Below are 13,948 nucleotides of genomic sequence, written 5' to 3' on the forward strand. Positions count from 1 at the left end.
CCTGCAGGAGGGAGCGGGGGTCGGGGAGCTGCATGGCGGTGGACGTTTGCTCCTCCCTCCCTTGCCTGCAGGCAGGAGCGGCTCTGGCCCTCCGAGTGCAGGTGTGGGAGCTGAGGTGGAGAAGTTGGGGGAAAACCCCCCACCCCAAGAAGAGCCCAGCATGCCGTGTGGCCCGCCTAGCCGTCGAGGAGTGGTTTCTGAGTGCAGAGCCAGGAGTGAGCCCTGAGCACTGTCAGGCGTCCCCCCACCCCCAAGATAAAACCACCAGCAGCAGCAGCACTGGTCTAACGTGGGGGGAGGGTGTCTGAGCAAGGTCTTGGGGCCCCTGGCTGTCCCCACACTGTCCCCTGGAGAGCAGAGGGGCTGGCCAGTCCTGGGCTGGATTCTGGCTCTGGTGTGATGCTGGGGAAGTGAACCTCAGCCTTCCTGAGCCTATTTCTGGGGGGCTGGGGGGAGCACTGGGGGTGCAGGGGGCCGCAGTGCCCGTGTCCATCCCGAGCTCCAGCCCACGGAACCTGAGCGCCTCCTGGCCTGGGGGCTGTGCTCCCTTGTCTGGGGTTGGAGGGGAGGTTGGGCTGAAGTCGACAACCTCGTATCCCCCTTTCTACAGTGGCCACAGTCAGGTCTGTCCTGTCCAGTGGGAGGCTGAGCCTGAGAGGCCTCACCCAGCCCCCCTGCCCCACTCTTCCGGCCCAGTCCTTTCCTCTGGGTGCTGCACCCGGGCACCTTCAAGATGCCATTTACTGCCCCCCCCCCCCCCGCCCCGAACCACCTTGGGAGAAGACGGGTTCATGTTCCTGATCTCCTGGGCTGCCCCTCCTGGGGTGCATCGAGGCCTCGGGATGGGGGTGCAGCAGGAGTGGGGCAGCCTCAAGCAGCCTTCCCTTCCCTCCCCAGTGGGCAGGGGCGGGCAGCCTGGCATCCTCGGGTCACCTGGAGCACCTGCTGTGGCCCCCTCCTTCCCTCCTGTTTCGGCTCCATTGACTCTTGATTCTCCCCTACCCCAGTGGAAAGTGGGGGTTGCTGAGGGTCTTCCTGGGGTTGCCTCGCAGCCCCTCAGCTGCCCGCTCCTGGCCGGCCCTTCTGGGGGAGCCCTCCCTGGCTGTGTTGCATCCTGGGCGTGGGTGTCTGGGGGTGCTTGGGTGTCGGGTGCTGTGGGGAGAGTGGGGAGCCTTGGAGGGTGCTGAGCTGGGGTCTGGAGTCAGAGGTGCAGGTATGGAGAGGGTAGCCGGGGTCAGGGTGGGGGTGGGCAGGGGGACAGGCAGTGGGCCGGGGCAGGCTGGGGAGCATGAGGAGGATGGGAAGTGGGGGTGCAGAGGGGGATGTATGCCCAGAGATCGGTAAGGGGGGCACAGTTAAGGGCAAAGTTGGCGTGGTCCTGAGAGATGCATTTGGGGCTTGCGTGGCAGGAATGGGAGTTAATGTGTCATAGACCTGGACAGGGTCTAAAGTCCGAGCCAATTGACCGTGTCATTATTTGAGAGTGAAGAACTTCAGATGTTCCCACCCCCACCCCACCTCCCAGGAGGTGCCAGGTGAGGGTCTGGCCAGCTGGGGTGCAGGTCTGGTGCTCTCTAGAGTCTGGTGGTCTCAGGGACCTCAGGCCCCTTCCCCTCTAGGGCTTGCTGCAGGTGGCCATTGTCCAGTCCAGATGGCCTGGGAAGCCAGCAGTCCCCTTCACAGTAAAGGGTTCTCTTGCTCCTATTCATGTGGTTGGAACTGGCGCCCACCTTGCAGTGGTGATGTTATGGAGCAGACTCAATTCTAATGGGCTTGAGATGTGCCCATTTCCCTGTTTATGCAAGTGTTAACCCGGTGTGAAAGTTCCCAAGGGTGCAGACAGGAAGGCTGTAAAAAGTGATAGTCTTCTAGGGGACTGGGAGTGAGCCTGGAGTGCCCGCTGTCCCTGACTTTTGTTTTTGGTTTCGATCTCTGGGCCCCACTCAGCTGTGCTCCGGGGCACCTGCTGCTCGTCGCAAGGTGGGGGTGGTGGAGGGGGTGTCCCTCCTGCCAGTGAGCTGTGAGGTGCCGGGGTTTGGTCTGCGCCTCCTGCGTGCCGAGTATGCACTTGGCTCTGTATCTCTGGCCCCAGCCTTTTTTTGTTACTGTTTTTTTCAGGAATATTTATTGAGATAATTTACATACCATACTTTACAAAGTTCTCCATGATAAAGTAATGAATGTATGTTTCAGGGATACCTTCCAACATCAGTCGTGCCACCATTGTTCCCAGGTTCCCTCCCACACCCCAGCCTATCCCTTTGGCAGGCATATAACACATGCATTTCTTATTACTCGGTCCAATAAAACTTAAATAAGGAATGGCAAATAGAATTATCAGAAAACAAACGAATAAAAGTCAATTTGTGGTGATGAATTGCTGTGCATTTTAAACCTTTCTTAATCTTGTAGAGGACAGCCATGTGCACCATTGGCGAGTGCCCTACTCAGTGCCCCAGGATGGGCAGTCCCTCCTGTCCTTTAAGGGAGCTCTTTCAACACTTCTTGCAAAACTGGTTTCAAGGCTATGCATTCCCTAAGCTGCTGCCCGCCCATGCAGCTCTGTATACTCTGAATAATCAAAGAATGATAGTATATTCATTCAAACCTGAATGATAATCTAGCTGGAGAGAGTATTCTTGGTAAGGTGTTCATTTCGTTGAGGGTTTTTTCCCCTTTTGCTTTTTGGGCCACACCTGGTGATGCACAGGGATTACTCCTGGCTCTGCACTCAGGAATTACTCCTGGTGGTCCTCGGGGGACCATATGGGATGCTGGGAATCGAACCCGGGTTGGTCGTGAGCAAGGCAAAAGCCCTACCCACTGTGCTATCACTCCAGCCCCCATATTTTGTTCAGTTTTTGTATTATATCCTTCTATATTCTTCTGGCTCATAGAGTCTCATTTGATCTGCTGTACATTTTTCCTTTGCGTATAAGTTCCTTTTTTGATTTTGTTGTATTCAATATTCTGTCTCTGTCTTTGCATAATTTTATCATTTTGAGTGCAATGTGTCGTGGAGTTTTCCTGATGGGGTCTGTTTTCACTGGGACCCTTTGGGTGTCTTGGATCTCAGTGCCTATAATCCTGAACTCTGGGAGGTTCTATTGATTCTGATTCTTCATCACATCTGCCCTCCTATTCTTCAGGGACCCAAATGACTCTTATGTTTTTCCTCTTGAACTCACTCCATAGGTTCTCTGGTTTGCTGTTCACTTTTTTTTTTCTTTCAGACTATTTTGCCACTTTCTGCTCCTTCCTCGTGGTTTCCTTCTCATCTTGGTGCTCCTCGCTCTTCTGCTCAGCTTATTATTCTGCTGTGCAGAGCTTCTGTTGACTTTTTATGTATCCCCTACCATGCACTTCATTTCCTTTATATCTGATCGTAGTAGGTTTTTTTTTTTTTCGTTTTGACTCTCATACTTTCTTTTGCTTTGCTGATTGCCTGTGCTATTGTTTCTTAGAACTCATTGAACTTTCTCATCCTGGCGTCACTCAAGACACTCTCTGAGGAATTGCCGGTGTTACTTATGTCTTCTGCGATACTGCTTTCGCTCATTGAGCTGGGTGGGCTTTTACATGTTTCCCCCGTTGGTTTTCTAGTGTTCTTGCTGTGCTGGGAGTGGCAAGTAGAATTATCAGAGAACAAATCATTTTTTTTAAGTCATTTTTTTAAATTGACAAATCTTTTTTTTAAATTTTATTATTTTTTTAAAATTGACAAATCTTTTTTTAAAATTTTATTATTATTTTTTTAATTGACAAATCTTAAATTGACATTAAGAGTCAATTTTGATGATGAATTGCTGTACAGTTGCTAAGTCTTTGTAGTCACCTGCCCCGGGGGATGCTGCGGGGCTAAGCTGGAGGTTGCTCTGCCTTCCTGCCTGTCCTCGGGAATGTCAGGAAGAATAATAGTGAGCAGTGTGGAATTTCTTGAGTGGATCTGTCATGTGGTTGCATAAGTGGCCGCGTGCTTCAGGAGCTGTGGTGTGGGCCCTTAATCGGTGCAGGTCAGGCGTGGAGTCTGTGGGGACCCACTGGGAGGGTCTCTGTGTCCCGTTCTATAACAGGCCCAGTGACAGCCGGGAGGCGGGTCTCGCCTGGGACAGTGGAGCAGCAAGCAGAGGGTCCCTTTTTATTTTTTGTTATTTTAAAATGACAGTGGTTTAGGGAGGCCCACACCTGTCCGTGCACAGGGCTGCTCCTGACTCTGTGCTCAGGGCTCCCTCCTGGCAGGCCTGAGGGACCATATGGGTGTGGGGATCGAACTGGGGTCAGCTGAGTGCAAGGCAAGTGCCATAGCCCTGTCACTCTTCTTAGTAATCTTGGGCCATGAATAAACTTGGTTTCAGGTTCTGTTAGGGTGACTTGGGAGGAGGTTGTTGAAATATCCTGCCTCCGCCGGGGCCTGGTTTTGTGTGTGTGTGTGTGTGTGTGTGTGTGTGTGTGTGTGTGTGTGTGTGTGTGTGTGCTGGGGGTGGGAGGGCCGAAACTTGGCTGTTCTCTTTGCTGAGCTTCGGCCCCCTGGGGTTCCTGAAGGAAGAGCCACTTTTTCTGATTTACTCAGAGTCCCCCTCCCTGCCCTGGCCTAGGTTGGAGGCGGCTCTCTCTCCCCGGGACAGGGACTGGTGAGTTCAGAGAGGAATGGGGGGCAAGGGTTCTGGGTCACTGGATGGGAGAGAGGGAGGCCGGGGGCACGGCTGAGGGCAGGGTGCGGTGGCCTTGGTATTTGGGTTAACGGGTCCGGCGTGTGGGGCTGGAGTGATGGTACAGCCGCAGGGAGTGTGTTTGCCTGTTACGTGGCTGGCCCGGGTTCGATTCCCAGAATCCCATATGGTCCCCGAGCACTGCCAGGAGTAATTCCTGAGTTCAGAGCCAGGAGTAACCCCTGAGCACCGCTGGGTGTGGCCCTCCTCCCCCCAAAAATCTACAACAACAGCAAAACAGTTGTAGAACGCAGAAGGCTGGCCCTGCTCGCCCAGGCGCCTCTGTTCAGGACTGACCGTGGTCAAGAGGCTGGGCAGGAAAGAGGGGACAGGAAGTGTGTGTGTCAGCAGCAGGAGAGGGAGTGAGGCCCTGGGACACACCGGGACAGCAGGGCACAGTGAGGCTCAGGCTGTGTGGGGAGGAATGGCAGAGCCAGGGTTGGGCCCAGACTAGCTTTGCGTCCTGGGGTCTGCTGGCGCCGTCTCCAGCCCCCCTTCCTGCACCCAGGCCCCAAGCCTGAACCAGTGTCCACTGCCCACTGCGCCTCATTGGCCCCTCCACGGAGACCCAAGGCCATCTTGTGAACGGTGGGTGCCAGGGGCAGGGCTGGGGCAGAGATGTGGTGGGTCAGGGCACCCCAGCGGGTCTCCCTGGGACCTGTGTGCAGTGGTCCCCACTGCCTGAGACACGGAAAATGGGGCTTCTCGGTCCAGGGGTGCAGCAGCTGCCTGTCTGAAGCCGGGGGGCCGGGGGAGGCATCTCCTGCACAGGGCGGGGGGTGCTGCCTTTGCAGCCTCCTGGCAGGAGCCCAGCCCCCACCCAGTTCCTCATCACTACGGGAAGTGTTTCCCAGGCCTGCGGCCTGCGTTAGCAGAGTCCTGTGAGGAGCCCCGCGAGCTTCGGGGAGCACCGAGGCCCCAGGGACCCTCCCCACAGGTACCCCAGGGCAGAGTGGGCAGTCGTGGGGGCAGCGGGGTCTCGGGGCCCATGGCTGTGGGTTAGACTTGTCCGGTTGCTGGCAGGGTGCGTGGGAGATGGGCCTGGGTCTCTGGGAGACAGATAGTGGCTGCTGGGGCTGTGTGTGTGTGTGTGTGTGTGTGTGTGTGTGTGTGTCCTGAGGCGTGTGTCCTGAGGCCGTGTGTGTGTGTGTGTGTGTGTGTGTGTGTGTGTGTGTGTGTGTGTCCTGAGGCCGTGTGTCCTGGGGACGGTGTGGTTTGCAGCCAGGCTGGACCTGCCTGAACCGGAGGTCTGTTTCCCCTGTGGGGAGCTCTGAGGGGTTTCCTGAGGTCTGTGCGCTGTGCACTGGGCTCCGGTACACCTGGTGGGGGGTGGGGGCAGGGGGTGCCAAGGGGAGAACCAACCCACCCACCCCACCCCTATGCTGTACTCCCCTTCTTGATTTCCGCAGGGCACCAAGACGCCCCTCCCCCGGCTCGGTTCTGCAGAGACAGGGAGAGCAGAAAAGCAGGGCTGGGGTGGAGGGGGCCGGGGAGTCGCTGAGGGGTGTCCAGAGCCCCAGGAGGGATCCTCAGGGCCCAGCCAGCCTGACTCATGCAAATCCCGTGCGGGAAGGAGGCTGGCACTGTGCCCGGCAGCCTCGGGGCCCGCGCAGGGCTCCCCCTCCCGCCTCTGGTGTTCCTGCTCCCCTTTCACACCCCCTACCCTGCTTCCCCTGCGTGCCCTGGCTTCCTCACCCCGGCTCTCCTGGGGCTGCGTGCAGAAGGGCACCCGGGGCCAGGCCAGCTTGGAGCTCACAGGAGTTGTGTGAAGCAGGGTGAGCATCCGGGGCCCCGGACAGAGGCGGAACCCTGCAGGGCTGGTGGGGTGGCCACTTAGGACAGGAAGTGGGGGTGTGCCTGTCCCGCGCTGAAACTCGGGGTCACCTTCCTACTGCACAGGCAGCTGTGGTCGGGACGGCCCGAGGGAGCCGCTGCCCTGGACGGAGATGGGGTGTGGAGGTGCAGCTCTCCCCCGGGGGGGCTCCATGTGGTCCTGGCTCCAGCCGAGGGGTTCGGGTCTGTTCCAGGGGACCGTTCCTTCCTCGGGACTGCGCATCCCCATCCCAGCCAGGTCTTGGGCTTTACTGTGGAAGGGGAGAAAGCAGGACAGGGTTCAGACTCAGAATACCCCAGCTTGGGAGTTGGGCCAACCTGGGGAAGGGCTGGGTAGTAGAGATGAACCCTCCACACACACATCCCCCTCTCCACACACACACATACACAAATGGAGCAGTCAGAGACAGTGCTGAGCTGTAAGTCTCAGTCCCTGAGGTTATCAGGACCCTGCCCCGGAAGCAAACCCAGAGGACTTTCTGGAAGAGGCAGCCTGGAATTAGCACCAGAAGGTGGAAGGATGTGGTTTACTTACTCACTGTCAGCAGCTAACCTGGGGGGCTCCCCAGTGCCACTCCTGGTGCACAAAACTGAAACGGAGTTGTGGACGGGGCTGGCCCAGCCTGGCCCGGGCTTGGGGGGTGTCAGAGAGAAGCCACTTCCCTCCTGTGGGTTTCTTCATTTGTGAACGACAGGGCGGGCCCAGGGCTGATGGTGGCCAGGACTTGAGGGCAGTGGGGCTGGCGGACAGTGGACACTCCGGAGAGGGGCTGGAGAGGAGAAATGGGGGAGAAACTGGGGCGAGGAGGGCTGTTGGGGTGCTGCCATCTCACCTGGGTGGGGGCGAGGGCACCCCCCCCCCGTGGCAGTGCTGTGGAAGAGGGTGACACTCGCCACTGCTTCCCTGGGCTGTGGGTGGCCAGGGCCGTGGGGGTCGCCGGAGGCCAGGAGGAGGCCTTACTGTGCCTGCTCTGTTGGAGGGAGGGGCGAGCGGCCCTGTGACCAGCCTGGCGTTGGGCGCCACCCCCTCAGTGCTCCGGCTCTCTCCTGGCTCTGTGCCCAGGGATCACCCCTGGCGGGGCTCAGAGGCCCATCTGGGGTTAGCCACATCTAAGGCAGGTGCTTTAACCCCAGTCCTATCTCTTCGGCCCCAGAGATATAATTTTAAATTTAATTTTTATTTTTTATCTTAATCTTATTGCTTCTTTATGTTTTGGCTTTAGAGGCCACACTCAGATGCTCAGGGACTACTCCCAGCTCTGTGCTCCAGGGGTCATTCCTGGCAGTGCTCAGGGGACCACAGGTATCAGTCCCCGGGATTGAACCCTGGGCTCCTGAATGCAAAAGTGTTGAGCTATCTCTCTGGCCCAAGCTATATATGTCTGATTGAACCTGGGTTAGGTGCAAGGCAAGTGCCCTACCCACTGTACTATGTCTCCGCAACCCCCTAATATATATATATATATATATATATATATATATATATATATATATATATATATATATATATATTTTGCTTTTTGGGTCACACCCAGCAGCTCACAGGGGTTACTCCTGGCTCTGCACTCAGTAATTACTCCTGGCAGTGCTGGGGGACCATATGGGATGCTGGGAATCGAACCCGGGTCGGCCGCGTGCAAGGCAAATGCCCTACCTGCTGTGCTATCGCTCCAGCCCCCCCCCCAATATATTTTTAAGTAAAAAATGAATGCAAAGAACAGTGCATGGTTGGGCCTGGAGCGATAACACAGCGGGTAGGGCGTTTGCCTTGCACGTGGCCGACCCGGGTTCGATTCCCAGCATCCCATATGGACCCCTGCGCACCGCCAGCGGTAATTCCTGAGTGCAGAGCCAGGAGTAACCCCTGAGCATAGCCGGGTGTGACTCAAAATGCAAAAAAAAAAAATAAATAAAAAGGAACAGTGCATGGTAAAGCAATGCCATTTTGTCTCTTTTGGACCCACAGCTGGAGGTGCTGTGGGGGGCGGGGAATACTCGGGGACGCTTCCAGCAGTGCTTGGAACTGCCCCGTGCTGGGATGTGCTGCAGCCAGAGATGTTTCCAGTGGTGCTTCAGCCCCATGGATTTCTGCGGGCGCTGGCGTGACTCAGCAGGCACTTCTCCCCAGCAGCCCTCTCTGACTGCCCAACTGCTGTCTCAGCTGCCTGGGCCTGGACGGGGCTGGACACCCCCCCCTCCCGAATGGGAGGGGCATCTCTGGGAAGTCCCTGGGCCCGACCACGGCCTGAGCAGGACCTGGGGAGAGGCCCCCGAGGAGCCCGCCCTTCTCAGGGACAGAGTGGTTTCCTGTTTCCCCGACCCGCTCATTTCGTCCTCCGTCAGGCCGCGGCCCTGCCTGAGCTGTGTGCGTTCAGAGTGGCTGTGAGACGGGAGCCCACCGTCCCATGGAAGCACCACGTGGGCCGAGGGTCGGCTCTGCAGCCTATCCTCTGTTAGAGAGAACCAAGCTGGGGGCTGGCGCCATCGGACAGTGGGAGGGCACTTGCCTTGCACACGGCCGGCCCGGGTTCAGACCCCCGCATCCCTGAGCCCTGCCTGGAGTGATCCCTGAGTGCTGAGCCCTGAGCATCACCAGATGTGGCCCCAAAAGCAAACAAAACAAAAATGGAAAGAGCCAGATGAGGGGCTGGAGAGATAGTACCCAGGGAAGGCACTTGCCTTGCACACAACAGACCAGGCCAGTCCCCGGCCTTGTAAGTGGTCTCCCAAGCCCTGCCAGGAGTGGTTCCTGAGCACAGAGCCAAGTAGGCCCTGAGCAGCACTAGGTATGGTCCCGAAAAAAACGAACACCTTCCCCTACCAAAAAATACCTAGGTGAGAGGCTGAGACAGTACTGCAGGGAGGGCACTGGCCTGGCACGCAGCTGACCCTGGTTGATCCCCGGCACCGTACGTGGTCCCTCCAGCTCTGGCAGGACCATCCTGGCTGCCGTGCCTGGCCAAGGCAGCGGGCACCACACTCGGGCTGCCCCGTCCAGGCCCTGGGGCTTACGCAGGCTGCCTTTCTGTCTCAGTTCCTTTCTCTTAAAGTAGTGCAGGGGAGGCTGTGGAGGGGGCGTGGGTCCGTCTGAGGAGCCTGGTGGGTGGAGATTGTCTGTCCCCCGCTCTTCTGCTTGAGCAGTCCTGCCGCTCTTTGCCGACTTCCTCTGAAGTTCTAATTAAGATGTATTTCGGGGTCAGAGTGGTGGCACAGGGCTTGAGGTACTTGCCTTGCGTGCGGCTGACCCTGGTTCCTTTCCTGGCACCTCTTATGGTCTGTCTCCCCCCGGGCACCCCCCGGGCACCATGTGGGGTTCCAGGGAGGGAACAGAATCCTTTCCTGAAAAACGTGTCGACAATGTTCTCCAGTGTTGACCTGTTTCAGGTGCATCCTGAGAAATGCTGTGGCCTCTGAACCCCTCCCGCCTCGTAGCCGCCTCAGCCCCCTCCCCCACCCCCAGGCCTCCTGCCGAGCCCACATCTGCCTCAGCCCAGGGCAGCACTTGCCTCCTGGCACTCTGACCCACGTCCCTGGCAGATGGAAACACCCGGTGTCAGCCCTATTGCAGATGCCTTCCTCACCCATTGGGCCGAGTGGAGAGGGTCCCACTGAGGGGGCCGCTGGTGTCCAGAGCTGCATGTGCCTTCCTAGCCAACCCACACACGTCCATCCCCATCCCAACAAGGTCTATCCCATGCATATCCGCCCTATCCCTACACAAGTCCGTGCCACACATGTCCAACCCATCCCTACACAGGTCCATCCCCACATGTGTTCACCCCATTCCTACACAGGTCCATGCACACGTGTCCGCCCCATCCCTACACAGGTTCCTGCCACATGTGTCCGCCCCATCCCTACACAGGTCCATCCCCACACGTATCCAGCGCCCCGCCCTGTCTGGGGGGCAGAGAATGGGGATCCTGACATCCCTTTGCTCCTGGATGGCCCCTCTGCCCGGCTGTTCCCTGTGCCCCCATGCTGGGAGCTGTACGGAGGCCCCATCTAACAGCTCCTGGGTTCCCTGGGCCTCACTTCCTGCTCTGACTCTCCTCCCTCCCTCCCTCCCTCTGCCCTTTTCCTCCCCCCCCCAACATCTTGTTCATGGGGGTCTGGTGGTCTTACCCACACTGCACCTGGGGTCACTGTGCCTCTGGGGTAGGGGTCTGTATCCTTCTGGCCCCTCTGTCTCAGAGCCCCACATTCTGCTCAGGGTCCTCAGCACACCCCAGGGCCCGCCTCACGACTTTCTCCCTCTGTCCTTGCAGCTTCTGCCTGGGCCAATGCGGAGTCTCCGGGAGTAGCTGCCACGCGTGGGGTCCTCGTCCTGGGCAGCGCAGCCGTGAGTACAGCGGGGCGGGGCCGGCGCGGGGCGGCAGCGGGGTGGGGAGACTGGACACTGAGGCTTGAGGTCCCATTTTCCACTTGAAAATGGGGTTGAGGAGCCAGGCCAGGGCACTCTGTCCTGCACACGGCGGACCAGGGTTCAATTCCAGCACCCCTTGGGGTCCCCCGAGCACAGAGCCAGGAGTAGCCCTTGAGCATCGCCAGGTGTGGCCCAACCCCTTGCCTCTTCTTGCCATCAAAGAAAGATCCAGAAGGATCTGGTGGAAAGTGACATCCCCTCTGCCCTCCGAGGGGTCCCTTGAACTCAGGTGATGTGTCTATTTATGCTTGTTTGTTTGTTTGGGCTACACCCTGCAGTGCTCAGGGCTTACTTCTGACTCTGCTCAGGGATCAGTCCTGTGGGGCTCATGGGCCTTTGGGAGTGCCAGGGGTCGACCCTGGTTGGCCACCTGCGTCCCCTAACCCCTGTAGTATCTCTCTGGGTACTTGTGGGGTTCGCCCAGATGCTCTCAGCACACAGCCCCCCTCCGCTCCTTACTTTCCCGGCCGCCAGCCAGTCTTCCGTGTCACTGTATCTGAAGTCAAGAGCTGCCAGGAGGAGCGTCTCCGGCATGTGTTCGAGGTTCCTCACCCTGGGAACCCTTCTCCTGCCCCGGGCTGACCTGGCAGGAGCCTCTACTGTATTTCTGATGGTTTGTGTCTTTTTTTGGGTCCTTCAGAACCATTAAATTTTTTTTTCACTTGGCTTAAAATGACGTGAAAGGGGGTTGGAGAGATGGTACAATGGGTAGGGCATTTGTCTTGCACACGGCTGACCAGGGTTTAATCCTTGGCTTCCGGTCTGCGCCCCCACCCCCCCCCCAGCTCACCAGGAGTGATCCCAGAGTGCAGAGCCAGGAGGAAACCCTGAGCACCATCGGGTGTGGCCCAAAAAACAAAACAGGAAAAATCAAAGGTGCAGGTGCTGACGGTGGAGGGTGGCAGGAAGAGCAAAAGGCAGGAGTGTCTCCGGGCTCCCCAGAGAGACACCCCAGGGGCCCAGGAGCCTCCCTGGTCACCCCATCTGTCAGGGGAGAAGTGGCTCCTCAGGCTAGTTTACATCCAAATTCATTTTCTCCTGTGGAGGTTAAGTTCCTTCACATTTGTCTAAGACTCAGTTGACACTTAATTTCCCTTTCTACGAGCCTCTCTCTCCGCATATATATGCGGATATGGGTATGGGAATGGGTATGAATGTGTGTGTATGGTGTGTGTGTGTACATCAGGGAGAGGGTGCCACACTCAGAGGTTCTCTGTGGGTACTCCAGACTCATGCTTGGGGTTGCTCCTAGCAGTACTGGAGCACTTTTTTTTTTTTTTTTGTTGTTGTTGTTTTTTTAATTTTTATTATATCACCATGTCGAAAGTTACAAAGTTTTCAGGTTTATGTCTCAGTTATACAATATTCAAACACCATCCCTTCACCAGTGCCCATATTCCACCACCAAAATCCCCAGTATGCCCCCCGCCACAGCCCCCCCCAACTGTATAACTGATGAATTTCACTTCATTTTCTCTCTACCTTGATTTCATTCCATATTGCAAAACAATACTCACTATTGTTGTTGGAGTTTCCCCCCAAGGAAGACAGCCCTACTAAGGAAGCATTTGATAATTGGTTTGTCATTAAAAGATTGTATGTTTTCAGTTTTTAGAAAAGGTCGCGCGGCCGCATTAGTGGCCTCGCGGCTCGGATGTGTTCCAGTCCCGCAACCCGGAGCCTTGTTAGTTGCTTCTCAGTGTCGCCAGGGCTCCATCCGGAGAAGGTGTGCCAGCTGTACCTCCTCCGTCTGGATCCCTGGTGTTGTTGGCCCGGATTCGGGTCCGGAGCATTTCTCCGGCCGCGTTGCTCACCAGACTGCCTGGCCTCTTCTCTGTTGAAGGTGGGAAGATGGCGCCGAGGGCGTGACTTCCGGCGGCCTGGACCATTTGGAGTTCGGGCAGGCGCTGCCCCACTAGTACTGGAGCACTTTGCAGTACCTGTCCTAGTACCTGCTCCAGGCCTGCCCTCCCAGCCTCTTGGTTCATATTCTTTGGCCATTTTTTTTTCTGTAAGTTAATTGATCTAGTTCTTATTTCTAGGTGTTTTCCGAGTTTTAAGAACACTTTGGGGGCTGGAGCGACAGCACAGCGGGTAGGGCGTTTGCCTTGCACGTGGCCAACCTGGGTTCGATTCCCAGCATCCCGTATGGTCCCCTGAGCATGGCCAGGAGTGATTCCTGAGTGCAGAGCCAGAAGTAACCCCTGTGCATCACTGGGTGTGACTCCCCCCCAAAAAAAGAAAGAAAAGAGCACTCTGTGTTCAGGTCTGATCTGAGTGTCTGGTTTCCTCGTGCCTTTTGATGTTTTCTTTTTTTCATGCTGCAGGAATGTTTGACTAATTGGTGGATTTGACCAGACCCCCTCTCTGGCTCTCTGGGGCTGTTCCTTGCCTGGTGCTGGGCGGGGTGGGGTTGGGGTAGGGCTCCTGACCGTGTCCTCGAGCCCTCTCCCCGAATGTTTCACTGTCTGTTTTCTGGGTTGCCAGAGGTTTGGGGAATGATTTTTATTTATTTTATTTTTTGCTTTTTGGGTCACACCCAGTGACGCCCAGGGGTTACTCCTGGCTCTGCACTCAGGAATTACTCCTGGCGGTGCTCAGGAGACCATATGGGATGCCGGGTATCGGACCAGGTCTGCTGCGTGCAAGGCAAATGCCCTACCCGCTGTGCTGTCGCTTCAGCCCCAGGAACGATTTTTAAAATCCTTCCGTGATTTTATTTTTTGCAGTGAAACTTTGCTTCATCTGTAGTTTATCCTGCTGTCAGCCAGGTGGCAAGTGGAGCCCAGTTCCCGCAGTTCTAGGGTGTGCCCAGCCCTCCCAGCAGTTCAGTAATCTGTCTTTTACCTTACACGTGGCTAGCCTAGGTTCCATCCCGGAACCCCTTACTGTACCCCCGAGCACCGCCAGGAGTGACCCCTGAGTGCAGAGCCAGGAATAACCCCTGATCATCACTGGTGTGACCCAAAAAGCAAATAAT

At 56.9% G+C, this 13,948-nt stretch overlaps 1 protein-coding gene across 2 annotated transcripts in view; it reads left to right on the forward strand.

Moving 5' to 3' along the window:
* ARAP1 (ArfGAP with RhoGAP domain, ankyrin repeat and PH domain 1) overlaps positions 1-13,948 on the forward strand; it is a 56,636-nt gene that overhangs the window by 6,627 nt on the left and 36,061 nt on the right. For both annotated transcript variants that reach the window (XM_055142963.1, XM_055142964.1), the window contains exon 2: positions 10,811-10,884. The gene's annotated coding sequence lies outside the window, so the exon portion shown is untranslated. The remainder of the gene's footprint in view (positions 1-10,810; positions 10,885-13,948) is intronic.

The sequence above is a fragment of the Sorex araneus genome, chromosome 6 (genome assembly GCF_027595985.1).
Source record: "Sorex araneus isolate mSorAra2 chromosome 6, mSorAra2.pri, whole genome shotgun sequence".
In the NCBI taxonomy this organism is placed as follows: domain Eukaryota; kingdom Metazoa; phylum Chordata; class Mammalia; order Eulipotyphla; family Soricidae; genus Sorex; species Sorex araneus.